Source organism: Phodopus roborovskii, unplaced genomic scaffold, assembly GCF_943737965.1.
Source record: "Phodopus roborovskii unplaced genomic scaffold, PHOROB, whole genome shotgun sequence".
Lineage (NCBI taxonomy): Eukaryota > Metazoa > Chordata > Mammalia > Rodentia > Cricetidae > Phodopus > Phodopus roborovskii.
Window position 1 is genome coordinate 13,553,191 of NW_026126611.1, and position 18,759 is coordinate 13,571,949.

The 18,759-nt window shown below is 42.5% G+C and overlaps 1 protein-coding gene across 1 annotated transcript in view; it reads right to left on the reverse strand.

The window, feature by feature from the left end:
* Window positions 1–18,759, reverse strand: part of Sash1 (SAM and SH3 domain containing 1) — an 849,046-nt gene that overhangs the window by 347,082 nt on the left and 483,205 nt on the right. The gene's annotated exons all lie outside the window — the stretch shown is intronic.

Here is an 18,759-nt window from a genome sequence, read left to right on the forward strand (position 1 = left end):
AAACTTGCGCCGCTGTTGTAATTAGGAAAACATGTAGGTTGGTCATTTCCTTTCTGCCATTGCTTAACAAGGTAATGTGTTTAAAAGGGAATCAGAAGGAGTCGCCAATGGAGGCAGATGGAGGCGATAGCTAGCTAGGAGATGCAGCCTCAAGCAATCAGGCTGTGACTTATACTAACTAATCATTATCTTGACCAAAGATGGAATTTCACCCCCTACCTTTAGTCTATGAAAAAACAGATTAAATAAGAGACTATAAAGAGACCAAAATGATTCCAAAGGCGGCTTAATGAAAAAAGAATAAAATGTTCTGCAGCTTTACGGAAGGTTGTAAACCTTATGAAGTGAGTCATTTTCTGAGGATGAAATGCTGCCCGTAAGGGCCGCCTTAAACCTTCTCTGATGCAGGACAGCAGTGTTTCCACTACCAAGGTCATCAGAAGACATGGCCAATAATCTATTGTTGCTAAAATCCCTTCAAATTTGTGTGTGTGTGTGTGTGGACGTGTACATATGAATGTGCAGGTACATGTATGGGCAGGTCAGTGTGTGTGCGTCTTACACGAATGGGCAAACATATATTCAGGTCAGAAAACAACCTCAGCCTTGTTTCCCTCTCAGGTAGTAAACACCTTGAGGCAGTGTTTCCTACTGACCTGGAACTCAGAGAGAAAGCTATACTGGCTGAGCAGTAAGCCCCAGGGACCTGCTTGTGTGTCCCCACAGCTCTGGGATTATAGGCGTACATTGCCTGCCCTGACTTTCTCATGTGGGTTCTGGGAACTGAACTAAGGTCCTCACACTTGCATAGCAACGAGCCATCTCCCCTGCCTTTAAATCCCTTTGTTGTTGTTTTTCAACTTGGTTACAACACGGAACGAAGTAAGGAGTAATTTGTGCATGGTTTGAACTGCAAAACCAACATCCTTATTCAAGGGTGGGAAATGCTTAACAAATAGGCAAAGCTTTTACCCCATCCCCTTTCTCCAAGCCTATTTCTGTACCAATAGCAAACACACACTCTTTAACACTTTTTCTAGTCAGCCTTTAACCAGTTCTGTTCACCACACTTTCCACGGTAGGAATACCCCACAGCACTCTATTGCCCGTGCAATTCTACCTATTCAACACTCGAAAGCTCTGGAGCATGTTCACAGCGATATTGTAGACAACCTTAAATACAAATAAATTACCAGTCTTGAGTTCGGGCAGAGGCAAAAACAGTTGGATTTCTGAATTTGAGGCCCACTTGATCTACTGAGAGAGTTCTAGGACAGCCAGGGCTACAGAGAGAAGCAGCTCTGTCTCAAAAAAAAAAAAAAAAAAAAAAAAAAAAAAAAGCAAGAAAGAAAGGAAAAGAAAGGAAATCACATGAGAATTGAGAAGGGGAAAAGCTACAAGAATAAGGATTTTTGCCTTTCAACTTTCCACATTATTTTCATAGCCACAATTTAACCGGATGATCATAGTATCTTAGGTTGTAGTTGTTTTTCTAGCTGTAAACAAAAGATGCTTGCATTTTGCTATCCAGCCACTGCGCTTGTCACATCAATGGAATATGTTCACTAGGTGAACAGACCAGTGTTTGCTTAATCATTTCTTTGCAGCTGCATGTTCAGGTAGTTTTGAATATTGCAATTATTAATGTTGCTCCCTCATTCTTGTTTACATAGCTTCAGGACAAAACATCAAGGTAGAGTTAGTAGGCTCAAGTTGTAAATGGTAGCATTTACTTTGTGAAAGGCATATTTTACGTATCTCATAGGTCGTTAAGACATTTCACTGATTCCAACTCTAACATTGGAAAGGGATGATTATTTGTGTCCTGCTTTTTGTATTTGGACAATTTCAAACTTAAAGGAAAACTATAAGAGCAGTGCAAAGAACCATTGTCCAGCTTTTCTGAAGGCTCAGTGATGTGTTGCCAACTGTCTCATCATATTCTTTACATGGTTGCCATGCCTCACCAGTTATCCCAATCGGGAACTCTTCCTGCAGTCCTCCATCATACTCGTCCCGAAGGGCACATACCTGGGTCAGGCATGGGATGTGCTGCAGTCATTATTTCTCTTGTTGCTAGGACTAACACATTCAACAGGCAGCAACTTGAGAAAGTTGGGAGGAAAGATTTTTTTTTGTTGGCTCATGGTTCCAGGGGATACAGTCCCTCTTGGATGGGAAGGCATGGTGACAGAAGCGAAAGGCGGCTGGGCACATTGCATCCACGGTAAAGAAGCAGGGACATGTGAATAGCCACGATTTCCCTGCTTTGCCCTTCTTACTCCGTCTGGGACCCTATCCCTATGCTCAGGATGGCTCTTCCTTAATTTTTTTCTGGAAACTCATAGACATGGCCAGTAGTGTGTTTACATGGTGATTTTTAAACATAGTCAAATTGTAATGAGGCTGCACCATCCATCCCATGATCGCAACATTAGGAAGCAGAGACAGGATGATTATGAGAGATTAGCCTAGGCTACGCAGCGAGATCTTGTGTCAAAGAAAATTGATAAATCAATGAAACAAACCACTACCACCACCACCAAAACTGACAACAAGAAAAAAACAAAGTACTAACCAAGGTCAATGATACCATTGAAACAAACGCTACTTAAATTAATCTCACAATCTTTCAAAATCAACCGACCTAGTGAATGCCTACTGTCTATTATCATTCTTTCAATGATGGAGGCTTAAAACTTTCCCTCTCCTACCAGGGATAGAGTTCATTGACAGAACCTTTTCCTATCATGTTTGAGGCCCCTCATTCATCCCTAACACCATTAAAAAACCACCCAAAACAAAAGACGTTTTTAACTTCTTGGACAGCAAATTGGCTCATTAGATAAAAGTTGTTCACTGCCAAACCCAAGGACCTGGATTCAATCCCTGGGTGACCTGCAAAGATGCTCCTTGACCTCCATGTACACTGTGACATATGTACACCCCACCACCACAATAAATGTAATAGAAATAGTAAACTCTACAAACTCCCCATCTCCTGTAGTCCACAGATGGCCATTACATCCCTAAGTACTCTTATTCGCCTGTCACTAAAGACCTTATTTGTATTTTCCAGAAGCACCTGAGATTCAACGCACCTTTCACTGAGTTCACCCAGGCCACCAGGTTAGTTAGCATCCACCTCTCTGCATTAACAACCTCTGAGTGGAACCAATGGTGGCTTCTGGAAGAGTGAGGAGGAATGGAAAGTTTCCATTCCTAGTGAGCCTCTAGCAGTCACGGCTCTGTCTTTTGCTATTTCTCTTCATCTGGGATGCTTTCTCCATGCGTTATCCTCATTTCTTCTTCTCTCTCCCATCACGTCTTTTTCCTGTTGTACTTTGGTTCTTAAATCATATCTCTGAGATGATTAAATCTTTCCAGTTTTACAGCCGAGGAACCAGGAGCAGAGGGGTCACTTACTAGAGAGAGGGCCATGCCTAGGGTGCTACTGGCTACCTTTATTTTGTTAATAGTATATAAAGGCCCAACATTAATATCTACCAGCAAGAACTACACCATTTTAGGTTGTCAGAATCTGTTTCTGGATTTGTCTCTAAAAATGAGCTTTCGATTGCAGTTTTTTTTTTTAAATTTTATTTTCACCATGGCTTGTTCTAGAAGAGAACATTATGGCTTTTGTTTCTTGCGGAGATTCAAAGATTTAATTTATTCATGTAATAAGTTCTTCTACTCTTTAGCTTTTCGGTTTATTTCAACACATTCTTTAGTGGCAATTGACATTCTGTTGGGAAAACATCCCAAAGAATTCACTTAAAAAACTATTAGAAGTCAAAGTGTAGTTCAGTAACATTGTAAGGTACAAGCTCAATATATGAAAATGAATTATACTTCTATATCTTATAATAAACAATCAGGAAATGGAATTAAGGAAACTATGTTTATCTCCAATAACATAAAATAATTACCAGGAGTGAACTTCACAAAGAAAGCGCACAGCTAAGCTAGAAGATGTTGTTGAAAGAAATTAAAGATTTAAATAAATGGGAACACATTTCATGTTCATAGAGTGAAAGATGAAAGACATCTATATTTTGAATTTCTCTTTTATGCATTTATTTATCAATATGTGACAGTTTTTAATATCTCAAACTCTTGCAAGGGATTTATGCTTACACGTTTGTCACAGGATTGATTGATCAGTGATGAAAATGAGACATTATTTATACACAGGGGCTGCGAAATGATCGTATTAAAAAGTATTGAAATGGATCCCCTTTGCGTCTGTGATGAGGGTGCCCATGACAGTTCAGCCCAGGTGAAATGTATTCTCCACTGTTCTTTTCCCTCCCTGAAAGATTCTAAGTCAGGTCTGGCCACTAGAAAAACTTATGCAAGATTTGACAGATCCAGGGAAATAGCACTTTAGGTGCTTGCAAAGGTGAGGGCAGGATTGGCAGTCTGTAGCTCACCCACATGGTGCTGATCTGAACTCAGCATAGTGAGATCATCCATCCATCGATCAAGCATTAAAATCTTGTCTTCAGAAAATACTACATTTGCTTGTTAATATGACACTGTTGTCTCTCAACCTTGACTCATTGAAGACACACTACATATTAATTATATACTAGACTATGGTTACCTTCAAGGAGCCAGAGATATATGACCCAGTTTCTACCAAGAGGAAGCTTTTAGTCAATGCAAATCGATAGACAGCTAGACTTGCATGCAACTGTCTCTCTGACAATATCAAACAATGTAATAGGTACAGGAGGTTGGAATGATTAATTTTAACCAGAAGAGATAGGGTGGGCTCCAAATCCAGATCTTGATAAATCTGCCATATTGTCAGTTGGCTTCAAAAACTTCGAAGACAACATGAACCAAATCCCAAGTTAAAATAGTAAAACATAGAACCTTACAGTTAGTTAGCCTTGTTTCATAATGGACACTGCTGGCCAATATTACATTCCTGTTGTACCATAGAAGTTAACAGGATTATGCTGCAAGTGGTAATTCTCCTACAAGAAACCAGAGAGTGCAAGAACACTACTAAATGAATATAGCTTCTAAGATTAAATGCTTTTTGTTTCTTTTTTCTTTTTGCTTTTGAGATGCGGTAGGCTGGCCTCAAAACTCCTTTTATGGCCTAAATTGGTTACAGTGTTGTGATCCTCCTGCCTCAGGGTTTTGAATGATCAGATCATATGCATGTTCAACTGTCAGGTCTAGGGTTTCCTATTTCTAAATCACGAAACAAAACTCTGCACACATTTCTCCATGTGTATGTATATGGGTTCATATGCTCATGTGTTGTAGGTGTGGAAGCGAGAGGTTGATACTGAGCATCTTTTTCAATCACTCTCCACTGTATCTCTTAGGCAAGATCTCTTACTGAGCCAGGGGCCAGAGCTTTCAAGTAGACTGTCAGGCCAACAAGCCACGAATACCTGCCCATCTCCATTTCCTAGCACTGGGATTCTAGATCCATACAAATGAACTTGGGTTTTACCTGGGTTCTGTCGATCAGACTGAGTTCTTCATGCTTTAGTAGCGAACCCTTTACAAACTGAGTCATTTCCCCAGCTGAGAAACATTGCCATAGCAAGCTAACAAACACCAAACCCAAACAACATCAAAACTCCCAGCAGACCAAACACAATTCAGACCAACAATTACAACCTGCTTCCATGTGAGAATTCTAGGGCTTCTTAAGCCTTCATCTTTGCAGCCAGCTGCAGGGCTTGTGTTCCTATAGATGGACCCCTTAAGACACTCAGAGTGGGCAAGCAAGCTGGGCTCTGAGGTGTGGGGCTTGCTCTGCAGCCAGTGGTGTTACTAACCCTGGGTACCACGTTAATGTTACATCAGTGCACGCTTCCCTTCTCATGCAGTTCTGTGCCAGTTGCTGAACTTTTGGTGACTATGGAACCAGGATCGCCCTGTACCAACAGGCAAGACAAGGTGAAGGGCATAGCAACGTGCTTAGGATGGGAGGGCATGAACCCTGGTTCCTTGTGTGGGTACTAGTGATGCTTACCCAGACTCTTGTCTCCACATGCCTGACACCAATGAGCCATCACCACAACTTTCCCCTTCAGGGCTGTCCTCAGTCTTTCTCGGCGCTCTCTGTTGGATCCCTTTAGTGCCAGCAGCCACCCTACCGCAGTTGTGCTCATACAGGGACCCTGTCATCATCTCCACTCTCAGCTAGACCCTGGCCTTGTTGCTTCTTGCAGAGCCTTGTTAGGCCCAGGAAGACATCTTCTTAGGAATCTTGCTTTTCAATTTTCCATTATGCTCCGGCTTCACGTTTGTTTAATGAGCGTGTAAACCTATCCTATCATCTTTTAGAGGCTATGTGAAGGCAGGCAGAGGACCTGTGCTCCAGGGCGTTTTTATTAGATGGTTATCTGTAAGTCATATTATTGTTCTTGGGACCCAAACAGAACGGGGGATAATTCCAACTTTAAAATTTTACAAAATCAGAGAAAATGAAATTTGCTATTCTGTTTAATATCTTTCAAGTGACAGACACCAAGAAAGCCACCAAGTCAGAATCAATCTAAGTTTTCTTCCCCTGAGAGTGATTGAAAGGGAATATAAAAAGACGTCAGTCCAACAGATAGATGGCTGCTATTTCAGATTTGCAACCAGAAAACAAGGCCAGGCTATAGCTTCTGGTGTGAAATTGCCAAGCTTCTATATAGTCCAAGAGGTTTCTCGGGAACAATGTCTTTTATTTCCCAGTCCTCCTCCAGTCTCCCACATCCACAGTAGCTGCTACACTTGATGGAAGCTAGCCAAGGACAGAGATGGGGTTTATAACTCCAGGCTGCTCTAGGATGAGGAGCCAATTCGTAAAGACAGAGTAGATCACAGATGGCAAGTACTGAATACTCTGTATCCCTGTCTGGCATCTCTTCCTCCAGTCTCCTTTCTTCCGATGCTCCCACCTCCCACCCTTCGGCGATATTGCTGGTTATTGCTGCCCTGACTCTGTCTGCTGGCCTTAGGCATCCTTTCATTTTCTTGTTGTTTCTAGAAGCCCTGTCCCATCAAAATGTATCTTTTATATTTCCAGACACCAATAAAAAGAGAGACTCCATGTCCAAGTGCATACTGGGTTTAATATTTGAGCGTATACCTATTTCAGAATTCTTTTCGTTTAAGCGGATGGCTTCAGGGACTTACTGTCTTGCCGGACTTCAGCGCATGTAGAAGCAGGAATTTAGACGGTGCATTGAGACTATCTGACTCCATTCAAACTACATTACAGAGAAGACTATTAACCCTACGCATGATGGGATTCAGCTGTGTCCCTCAAAAGTAAAAGCCCACGTTGTACCATTAATTATTGAAACGTCATTGTTTGATCTTACTTTTGTTAGTCGTCCTGTTTTTATCACTCGTCAATATTCACATAATTTAAAAAAGTAAACATCTTCAGTTTTGACAGTACAAGTTTCTGACATGAGACACTTCCAGTGTTTCTTCGCAAAGCAACGTGCACATTTAATAGGAACTTCCCACGTTCTGGCAATAAAAGAGTCTCGGCTTTCACAGAGCAATGTGGTCTCCCTTCATTTTCCGAAGCAGACTAGTTTAGAAGCTACCAGCTGTGGTAGGTTACCTTAACGCAGGAGAGCAGCCAGGAGAGAGGACGGCTTTACTTCCTGCCTAGCCACCAGTCGGTACCGCGAGACAGAAAATAATAGCACATCTCTGCGTTCCTGGACATTTTGAGTTCACTCTAGGATTTTTGAAGCTTTTCAAGCCATCCGTCCTTCCACGAGTGATAGGAAAAGATTTATATGACGTTATGTAGCACTCATGGTAGCATCGCGGGTAACCGAGCGAGTTCTAGCTCATGCTTGTTTTCTGCTTTTCACACCCTCGAGAGTTACCAAGAAGTTCTAAACCTCATTGCTTTACCTATTGGCATGTGTGTGGTGTGTGTGGTGTGTGTGGTGTGTGTGGTGTGTGTGGTGTGTGTGGTGTGTGTGGTGTGTGGTGTGTGTGGTGTGTGGGGTGTGTGTGGTGTGTGGGGTGTGTGGTGTGTGTGGTGTGTGTGGTGTGTGGGGTGTGTGGTGTGTGTGGTTGTGTGTGGGGTGTGTGGTGTGTGTGGTGTGTGGGGTGTGTGTGGTGTGTGGTGTGTGTGGGGTGTGTGGTGTGTGTGGTGTGTGTGGGGTGTGTGGGGTGTGTGGGGTGTGTGGTGTGTGTGGTGTGTGTGGTGTGTGGGGTGTGTGTGGTGTGTGGTGTGTGTGGTGTGTGGGGTGTGTGTGGTGTGTGTGGTGTGTGTGGTGTGTGGGGTGTGTGGGGTGTGTGTGGGGTGTGGGGTGTGTGGGGTGTGTGGTGTGTGGGGTGTGTGGTGTGTGTGTGGGGTGTGGGGTGTGTGGGGTGTGGGGTGTGTGGGGTGTATGGGGGGGTCGAGGGGATAATCTACTCTCTGGAGCCATTGCCAATTTGAATCTATGTGAAAGGGCTTAATTTAGTATCCAGCACTTACCAGCTCTTCAATAAACAACTGACTGAAAAATTAATGGAACGACAAAAAGATTGTATTCAACACAATGATCTTTAATAGCATTTAACTTTATGTCCATGTTTACCAAGTGCGCATTTAAAAGGTTGTTTAAAAATTTTTTTTGGGGGGGGAGAAAATAAGCACCAGATGTGGGAATTCTCCTGCTGATTAAGTTAGGGACTCTCTGGCTGCTAGATGTTCCTCATTGACACTGATAATATACGCAGCCTGGTAAATGCTCGAAGAAGTCCTGAAGTAAGGTTCTGTGCTGATTCTGTTTTTATCTCAGTGTTTCTCAAACGTCTGTGTCTTAGTCAATGTTCTACTTCTGGGAAGAGATGCCATGGGAATTTTTAGAAAGAAGACATTTAGTTGGAGGCTGGCTTACAGTTTCAGAGGATTAGTTTGTTATCATCATGGTGGGAAGCATGATGGTATGCAGGCAGCCTGGCAGATAGCAGGAAGAGAGAGACTGTGCCTGATTTGAGCATTTGAAACTCCAAAGCCCATCCCCCAGTGACACATTTCCTACAACAAGACCACACGTACTCCAATTGTCTAATAGCAATACTCCCTGGTTGCCAAGCATTCAAATCTATGAGCCAATGGGGACCACTCTTATTCAGACCACCACATCTGTCACTGTTTTCATTTCTCATGATTTTTTGTTTGTTTGTTTGTTTTTTTGAGACAGGGCTTCCTCTTTGTAGCAGACCTGGCTTTCTTGGAACTTGCTTTGTAGACCAGACTGGCCTCAAACTCAGAGATCTATCTGCCTCTGCCTCCTGAGTATTGGAATTAAAGGTGTGAGCTATACCACTAGGCCTCATGATTTTTTAAAATGGGTTTTTCCCCTTATTTTTTTTTCTCCAGTTTCTTCTTTTGCAGTCTACTTTCTCTTCAGGTCTTATTAATTCATCTAAAAAAATTGGTGTACCTGGATGCTCTTTGGGAAATGATCATGTGGTTTGTATTCTATTTTCTTCTTTAAATATCATTCTTCCTTCAGGAATTGTTTCCTTAATTATTCAGTCATTCTACATAGTGGACATCAGTATTGCTAGAATTTCCAAATACTAATGAAAATAATAATGAAAATAGCCATGCAGGATGGATGAACTTGGTAATATATCTTGCCTAAGTTGATGGAGTCTAAAACACAGCTGATCAAATTAACTACACACTGAACACTAACTAGTGTGCTTATAGTAGAAGTACCAAGACTCTTTGATGGGACCACAGTCTCCATACTGAAGAATACAATCATATGCCATGAAGTCCTTTTTGCGTGGAGACAGGGGTGACTGTCATCTTTTAATTATTTCATTGAAGTCTTTAACAGAGCTATGGAAAGCACTTTGGAGACTCAAAGAGCCACAGAAGTGGTCTGCCAAAGGCCATCAACCCTGTCAAAGAATGTTGGGTGTGGAAACTCGTCTAACACATGCCTGGTAGGAGATCTCTCCTGATACCAAACATCCATAGGATTGACATCCATGCAACACCCAGACAATCTCAGATTCCTTCTTTTTTCAGGCATCCTAGAACATTCATGTAACTGGATCGCTTCCTTCTTGTCTCCTTTTCTTGACAAACACAGAATTTTGGTCCCACTGACACTAATTACTACCAGAAATGTGGATTTCAGAGGCAGGAAATGAAAAAAAAATATCCAAGTGAGAAATAAAACTTCATTAAAAAAATGCATGGGAAACTAGAATGTAAGAGCCAAACACAACTCAGTAATCAAGGGAAAGTTGGATCTGGACGAAAAGTGTTGGGTTTCGTCCCAAAGTACGAATGTTCCAATGTTTGTAGAAATTAACATGCTTACTTTATGGGAAAAGACCCTGACTCAGAAAAGGACACCAGAAAAAAAAATTCAAATATAAGCAATATGCCTGAAAACAATACCATGATTTAATTTGGGAAAATAACTGGGTGAAATTTCCTGACTTCAGAAGTTCTGAATAAACCACAGGATAGCTTATTTCCATAGATGTTTATGCGTCACGGGTAATTTCAGGGCTGTTTTTTCCTAATCAACGACTTCTGCAGCTAGTATTTTCACATTTAAAACACACATTAAGGCAGAATCACCAGTTTCATTTTTTTTTGTTTTTTTTTTTTTTTTGTTTTTAAACCAGTTGCTTAGTGGGATTTTGTTCCACCAAAAAGGCACACAAGTAACAACCAGCATTTGAGGCGACTCACACAGCATCATAGCTGGAAATAAAACAACACGGCAAAGGTCTTTTGTGTAACATATTGCGAGCTACCAGCTGTTTCTCTGATCCATGGAGCAAAGCCCACACTGAGAGATGGCTGCCCAGGAGGCAGGGCTCATTCTGATCTGATCCACCGGCTCTTTCCCGGTGGATCAGATGGTATCTCAGCTCGGAAATCAGTATTGCTATCACATCTTACCTCATCTGCCGCCTCCTGGGACAAGAGCTGAAAGAAATACGGAGGGAAATTGTTCCCGTTAGGGGACAGCTAGATTTATTTCTGTTCTTTAAAAAAAAAAAAAGTCACCAATGTACAATGGGAATGTTAAAATGCCTAACAAGAAAAAGTATCCATCCTATTCTGTCCAAATGCTAAAAAAAAAGTCAACAGGATAGCATATTATTTCTGCTTTCTAGCCTTATTTGTAGCCTATCTTGGGGTTGAGCTTACTGAGTGCTTCAAGGGATGTGAAGATAACACAGTCTCTCAAAAACTCACCCAAGACACCTGAGAGTAGCTGCCATTGTTGCCTCTTTGTCCAGGAACTACAAGTTCACAAGGATCCCATTCAATGTGGGGAATCAGATTCATGGGCTTCTCCGTGGTTTTATTTATTCTCCAATTACTTTAAATTGAAAGACCGCAACCATTTTGGGGAAAGCAATTTCAATTTTGAACTCATTTTCCAGGCCCTGAATAAAGTGCTTTCAGTTACCAGAAAGCTACATCCCCCTCCTGAGAGGTCATTAGCCCTCTGCCCTTTGGTTTCTTCATATTAACAGCAGGACACAGACTTCCAGAAAGAGTTTGTGAAGCTCACCGATGCAAAACAGACTTACGGAAGCCTGGGCTCACAGGAAAAGCCGGGTTCCAATCTCAAATCACATATGCCACCCACCTATCCATCCATCCATCCATCCATCCATCCATCCATCCATCCATCCATCCATCCATCTGTTTATCCGTTCATCCAAATATTTATTGTATATCTTTCAAGTACAGCCAGGAGCAAATGGACAAGCCCTCCATGCTCCACCCCCCACTATTATTATGTCACTTACAATGTAGGATAGAAGTTGGATAATTTGTATGTTATATTATCCAAACAACACTGATTTCTTGGTAACCACCACTGTTTGTTTGTTCGCTTTTTGTGTGTGTGTATTTTGTTTTTTGTTTTTGGTTTAATGATGTTGAGCTTTGCTCAGAGTATCTTCTGTGTTGTGAAAATATTCAGAGGCATTATCTTTAGTTTAAGTGAATAAAATACATTTCCCAAAGCAAACTTGACACTTGGCCTCAAGATATAGCCTGCCAGATGCTCTTAAACACCAGAGTATCTTAACACGCGAAAAACCATAAATATATCTGATATGTCACAATCCTGAATATAGGACTAGAAGTACAGAAAAAGGCGTTTGCATGATAAATTGCTAACCAAGAATTTCATTCAGCCAAAACCGAAAATCAATCCTGTGGGTCTTAGACCACGAGGAAAGATAATACTAGCTGCAAAGCCTGATTAGTAAAAGGAAACTCAAGAGACACAATGGCATAAACCATTTGGGAATAGCAGGTCATTTGGAGCTTTTAAGATTCTCACAACAGATGACATCTTGTAGGCTCCTTTCAGTCCTGACTTGGTCCTCATCATTCTCTTTCTGGGGCTGGTTTTCAAGTGAGTAGGTTGCAGTATACTATATCTTGACATCATTACCTGAAATATCAGCTCAGTTCAATTATTATGCAAGCAACAGGACTTTGCAAATGATGGCTGCGCGTAGGGATGCTACTGAGTGAGGCGGAAAATTCAAGCCACGTCCATTCCCTGCTGCCAGCAGCTTAATCTGAAATAACATCTGTGAAGGAACATGTGACACTCTGATCCAACAATGCATTTGATGGGAAAAGTATCTGTAATGAAAATTTTGGCACAAGGGAATCCGGAAGTAGAAGGGCTGACCTCTGCCCAGGAATGCCTTCACTACCACGTTTCTGTGGTGTCCACACCCTCACCAGACCTCTATCAGCTCTTTCAGAAACAGAAGATGGGGAATCTGCATTTCACACTGTTTTTCCAAATCAGGGTTCCAATCCCAGGGCTATTTTGTTCCCATGCGTGCACAATTACTTTAAACACATTTATGGCCTCAAGAAAGCTCACAAAATGTTCACCGCTGCGTAACCTTGACTCAGACAAGCACTTAATTCAAAAAGGTGTTTTGTAATCAGTGCCTGTGAATACATATGAGGTATAATCTTTTCCTTTTTTTTTCTTTCCTAAGAATTTAGCATGTAGCATCAAGTCTATATTTAAAGGGGATTGCAGATCCTAAGAATTGTTGATGTTGAGAGACAGATCATGGCTGAAAGGGTGGCAGAGGGAAACATCCTGGGAAACATCTCCTGACACACAGTTCATAGCATGCCTGTGTCTACTGTTATGGATTTTCTTAGGATAAAAACACAGAATAAAAAACATGTGTGCATGTATATGTGTGTGCATATACATGTCTATATATTCATGTGTGTATGTATGTCTTTGCGTATGTGTGTATGTCTGTGTACACACACATGTATGTATGTAAGTATGTATGTATGTGTGTCTGTGTATGCATGTTTATTCATGTATGTGTGTGATTGGGTCCATGTGTGTGTATGTGAGTCTCTCTCTGTGTCTCTGTGTGTACTGTACATATTCAGGTAGCTGTGTTCATTTCGATGCAAAGATTCAGGGGGATTCCTTGGAAGACTTGTGTTTCCTCCATTTCTCAGCAGGTGCTGCCAAGATGCCTTCAGGCTTGCTACTGTGTCTATTAACAGCAACCACTCCCTGTATATTAAGAAGATGCTGGCTTTTTAACTGTTGAAGGAGGCTGCATTAGTGACAGCATTATGTAATCTCCCATTTTCATACTTATCACAGCATAAGGTTTCAGAGCAAAGAGGGCACTCAGTACAAATAGTGATCATTTTGGTAGAGAAAAAGGCAGCAAATGGATCCTAATGCACAGTGTTTTATGTAGCAGCCATCACAGGATCTATACCTAAAATGCCATCGGAGATTGTCTAACTCTATAGTGTCTCAAGAGGGTATTATAATGGTCATCAGCTTAGTAAGGGGGGGTTGTTTAACTCTTTGAGAAGTATCCTCAGATCGGGTTTCAGAGATTGAATGCAAGAAACTGAGTGATTAATAGATACAACGGTGATTTGTATCAATCTTAATGATAACAGGTAAAAAGTAGAGGATAGTGATGGAGGCTTCACAGCTTATCACATACCTTTGGCTCACGTCCTATGTGTCAGAATATGAGGACCATAAACCATGTGTCCAGGAGGAAATAAAGATGTGTCCAATCAATAGCTAGTCCGTCTCAGGAGATGGGGCATCAGGCATCCCGATGGCTGTGCAGTCCATGCCTGTGGCCCTCCTTCAGCCCTGAACCTCTCCAGATCTCACAGCATCTTTATGGAGCCATGTCCCTGGAGGAACATAAGAGCTACTCAGCAGCACCCCGGCCCGTCGCCTCCGTTCATAGTCACTCCTAGCTTCTTTACTTCCTTCTCTAAGCTTTGCCTGAATCAATTTCCTGCTTCCGGGTCTTCACTCTAATTTCCATTTCCTGCTCATGAGCTTAAATCCTGTCGGTACCCGGGTCTTCTGGTCATAAAAGTGGCCCATCAAGAATCGGAAAGGATGGTCAAGGTGAGTTAGGCAAGTCCATCACAAGGACTGTGGACAGAGGCTCAGAGATGATATAAGGAACAGTGGAGGGACCGGCTGGGGCAGGAGAACGCAATGGGAGGCTACTGTACAGAAAGCCGCCTCATGCCTTCACCCATCTTCCACTTTTGACCACCTGCTGGTAGAGGGGTGGTTTGATCTGGCTGTAGAGTAAAGGGAGGGTAGAGAAGCCTGAAGAACATGCCCGAAAGAACAAGTATTACCCACAGTCTCTTCAGTGTCTATGTCTAATCATCACCAGAGTCTTCGGCTGAAACTCTGTGCCCATGTTCATCTGACCACTGTCAGCTGACTGATCTTGGGACATACTATTGTGAGCTATTGACGACTATCAGCAGGCGCTTCCAGATGCCCTTCCCTAAGGCCACTCAGCCGGGGAGTCCTGATCCCTGGGAAGAAGAAGAGTCCTTCAAGAATCCAAATGAAGCACAGTGTCTTGCAAAGTCCTGGGCTCTGGGCTCAGAAGACTTGAACTTCACTCGACACTGTGAGCGGTTTGACCTTAGTCAGCTGACGCTCAGATTCTCACCTGTACAGCAGGGCTAGTAACAGGCCTAGTCCCAACTGGATAGGGGCGCTGTGAGAATCAGACAAAGGATAGCTGAGTGAAAGCGATGTAAACACTTTATCATATTATACCAAACCAGAGAGGCAATGAGTAAGGTTGGAGCACGCAGCAGCTGCTATAACAGTAGAATCTGGCATAGATGCAACAAGTTTTTTTTTTTTCTTAAAGGTACAGAGTACTTTTTCTTGACTTTTTAAATATTATATTATAAATCATCTTATTTTACATATCAATCCCAGTTCCCTCACACTCCCATGCCCCCCACCAACCCTTCCATTCCATCCCCCATCTACTCCCAAGGGATAAAGAGAAAGTTATAGATTTCTTTTTACTACCACAGTAGCCGCTCCGTTTACACAAACCCTGGTGGGTGGCACAGTGTGCTTTCCAATATTCATTCGTTTGCCATTCATCCAGTTTCCTGTCTACACAGCTACATGGAGCAGCATAACTGGAGTGCTATGGAGACAGGTATGTAGTGAGATAGTCCTTCTCTGGCACTGACCACACCCATTGGGGGGTGGAGCCATGGGCGGAAGTGACCTGTGGAAGGAGGTTGGAGGGGGCCAGGGAAGGCGCTCTCTTGCTGGCGTGACTCGGACAGGAGAGGATCGGGTTGAATTTCCTGGTGTTCATCTGTCTAGGTTGTAAGTTATTTCTCCCTGAATAAACATCTATTCGGCCTATTTGTTTATCCTGATCCTTATTTACCGCGATACAGGTATTTTATGGAAATGTCCCATTATGACATGTCATAATTCCTGATGGCGACTCTGTGCTCAAAGATGGTATGCGACTTTTCCTAAGCACATGTGATACCCATGGATTAGATGCTGCTGCCCTCAATGCTTTATTATGCCACCCTATTTCTCTCCAGGAGGAGAAAGGTTTCTATATTCGATCTTTCCGAGACCCATCTCATGGATCTGCTACTAGGGGGGAAAATAGGTATTGATAGCATTACTTCCTCAAGTAAGAAGGTCCCTGGCATTGTGGCCATTGAGTTGGGAGATTTGAATGACAGCAAAGAACGGAGATTGGAAGTCCCTAGCACAGGAGCTTTCCTTATGTGCCGAGAGACGACAAGAGCATTGGTACTTTCACGTTAAAGCCCTTCTTAGACGGGAGAACACAGTGACAAAGACATCTTTTACAAAAGCTAAGTACCTTCGAAACATCCTCTTGCTTGGTTGTGAAGTGCTCAGCATCTCCACATCCAGGAAAGCAAGCAATCGGGGACTTGGCTGATGGCTGTGCCCATCACTTGCCAACCCATGACTGAGAGAACACTATATTAATTTCCAGTCTAGTTTTACTGAGATGACTGATGCTTTCAGCAATTTTTAAATGCATGGACAACTCTATTAGGAAGACTTTCCCACAGACTAACAGTGGTCTTAGTCTCTGTGATGATTATTGTTTCTTTATTGTCAACATGATGGGATTTAGAATCATCATGGAGAATAAAGAAACTCTCTAGGAGCGTCTTTGAGAGAGTCTCTACATTAGGTTAATTGAGATGGAGGCTGCCTAAATGTGGGCAGGACCACTCCATGGGCAGAAGGTCTCAGAGTGAATAAAAAGGAGAAAGCAGAGTATCAGCATTCATCTGCATTTGCTTCTTGACTGTGGATACCACACTTCTGCCAGCACAGCTTCTCTGCCAGAATGGACTATAACCTCTAACACTACAAAAGTACACTCACTTCCTCCAGGAGTTTATAATAATAGTGGCTATTAGGGGAAAGAGAGAAAGAGGGAAGGAAGATGGGCTGAAGTAAAGAAAAAACGAAGGAATGAGGAAAGGAAGGGAAGAAAGAAGGAACTCAGTGGGTCAGAGAGGGCAGGACTGAAGGAGGGAGGGAGGGAGATGGGAAGGCATGGCTTGATCTAGGCTTGATCCTGCCTAAGGCTGCAGAATTGTGTTCTAACTAATATCAAGCATAGTCTGGCAAGTCCAGAGAGGTGGGCTGCAGAGTGGATCATCCACGATGCAGTGCAATGTGCCAGTTGCCTTGTTCGGGAAGCAAGGGAGGTAGAGGATGCTGGAGAAAATATTGTCGGCCTGTGATGTATCCCTGGTGCTCTCACGTTGTGTTTATTTACAGGCCCTTGATGGATGAGAGCCAGATCCTGATATCATTACCTGGACAACATGGCAAAGGTTAAAGCGTTACACCCAATGTAGCTTCGAGGTTTTATATGGTGGAAATGTTGGGAGCACGTTGCTCAACAATTACTCTTTGATTTAAAGATCCACACAGTGTGCTCAGGGCTCTGGCTACGTCTCCAGCAGCAAGGGATGCTGTAGTAAAACATGGGCAGTGACAGATGTTATTAGCACAAGGAAACCTCCTAAAGGGCCCAGCAAGCTCTGAAGATCCGAAAATGGACCCGGAATCAGTGAATATCAGAAGTTTAAGAGGCTTCTGTCACTGGAGGGCAATGAGAAGTAATGAAAAAGCTATCTGGGAGCAAAGGTCAAAAGCCACAGGCTGCTCTTTTCCAATTTATTAAGCAGTCTCTAATTGGGAATCGGTCTGGGGATGAACACACAGGCATGGTTCAGTCAATACCGCGCACAGGAATTCCATAACAAAGAAGAGGACAGGAGGGAAGAGAAGAGGGGAAGGGAAAGGAGAGGAAGGGAAGGGAAGAGAAATGAAACATGGGAGGAAAGAGGAAAGGAAAGAAAGCCCGGCTCCATTCTACCTGAGACCACAGCCTCGTGGGGGGGGGGGGTAAAGAGCAGAGGCATGTGCCAGGGTTTGGGCTGTATTTTGCTGTCAGGTCAGGTTCTAGTTTTTCCAAAATGAAATATTTTCTCAGTCACTGGTTTCTTAGACATTTTTTCTATGTAAATAATGTTGACAGCCTTTAATTTTTAAAATGAACTCTAATTAAGAACTTCTAAAAAGGCCACAAGGGGGTTCCTAAGTGATCCCCTATTGCTTATTATCCTAAAGCAAGAGAGAGCAGAGCAACAGGGGACAAATTCTCACTCCAAAATGCTTCCAAATGTTCGTGTGTGTGTGTGTGTGTGTGAGTATGTGTGTGCTAATTGCAATTTAAGAATTAATTCTAAGGAGAAAACTATAGGCACAATTAGAAATGGACATAAATCATTCTTGAAATAAAACGCTAACCCAGGAATAAAATGAGCATCCAACCTTGTCCCATTAATTTACTTTCTCACCGCAGGAAGGCAAGCAGCATCTTTTAATACTATGGTGATTAAGTAGAAAAAAAAAAAAAACCTCAGAGAAATGTGTAGAAGATTGCTCAATGACCATATATCTGTAAAAAACATCAAGGAGATAGGGCAACGTGTTGATGTCACGACCCCTGGAATTGGGTAGTTGTGCAGAGAGGCAAAACCCATTACCCAAAGACAGGCTAATGGAGGCATCCCAGGACAGAGTTAACAAGCCACAGGGGAAGGGGCTTGTTGTCACCATATCCTTTGTTTCTCAGGGAATGGAAAAGAGGTTGGGCTGTAGCTTCAATTGTTAAACAACTATAATAGAAATACCAGTGCGGCGGGAAAAGGCATACAAGAAAGTGTAATGAGCATTGCTATTGGATAATTAAGGCCAACGATGAACAGACAATAAATACAATTACTTTTAGTTACAATACTATGGCCTATGAGTTGAACATACAGGTACTCCTTGCTCCAGACATTATCATTTCTCTTAAAATATAATTTGTTGAGGGCGT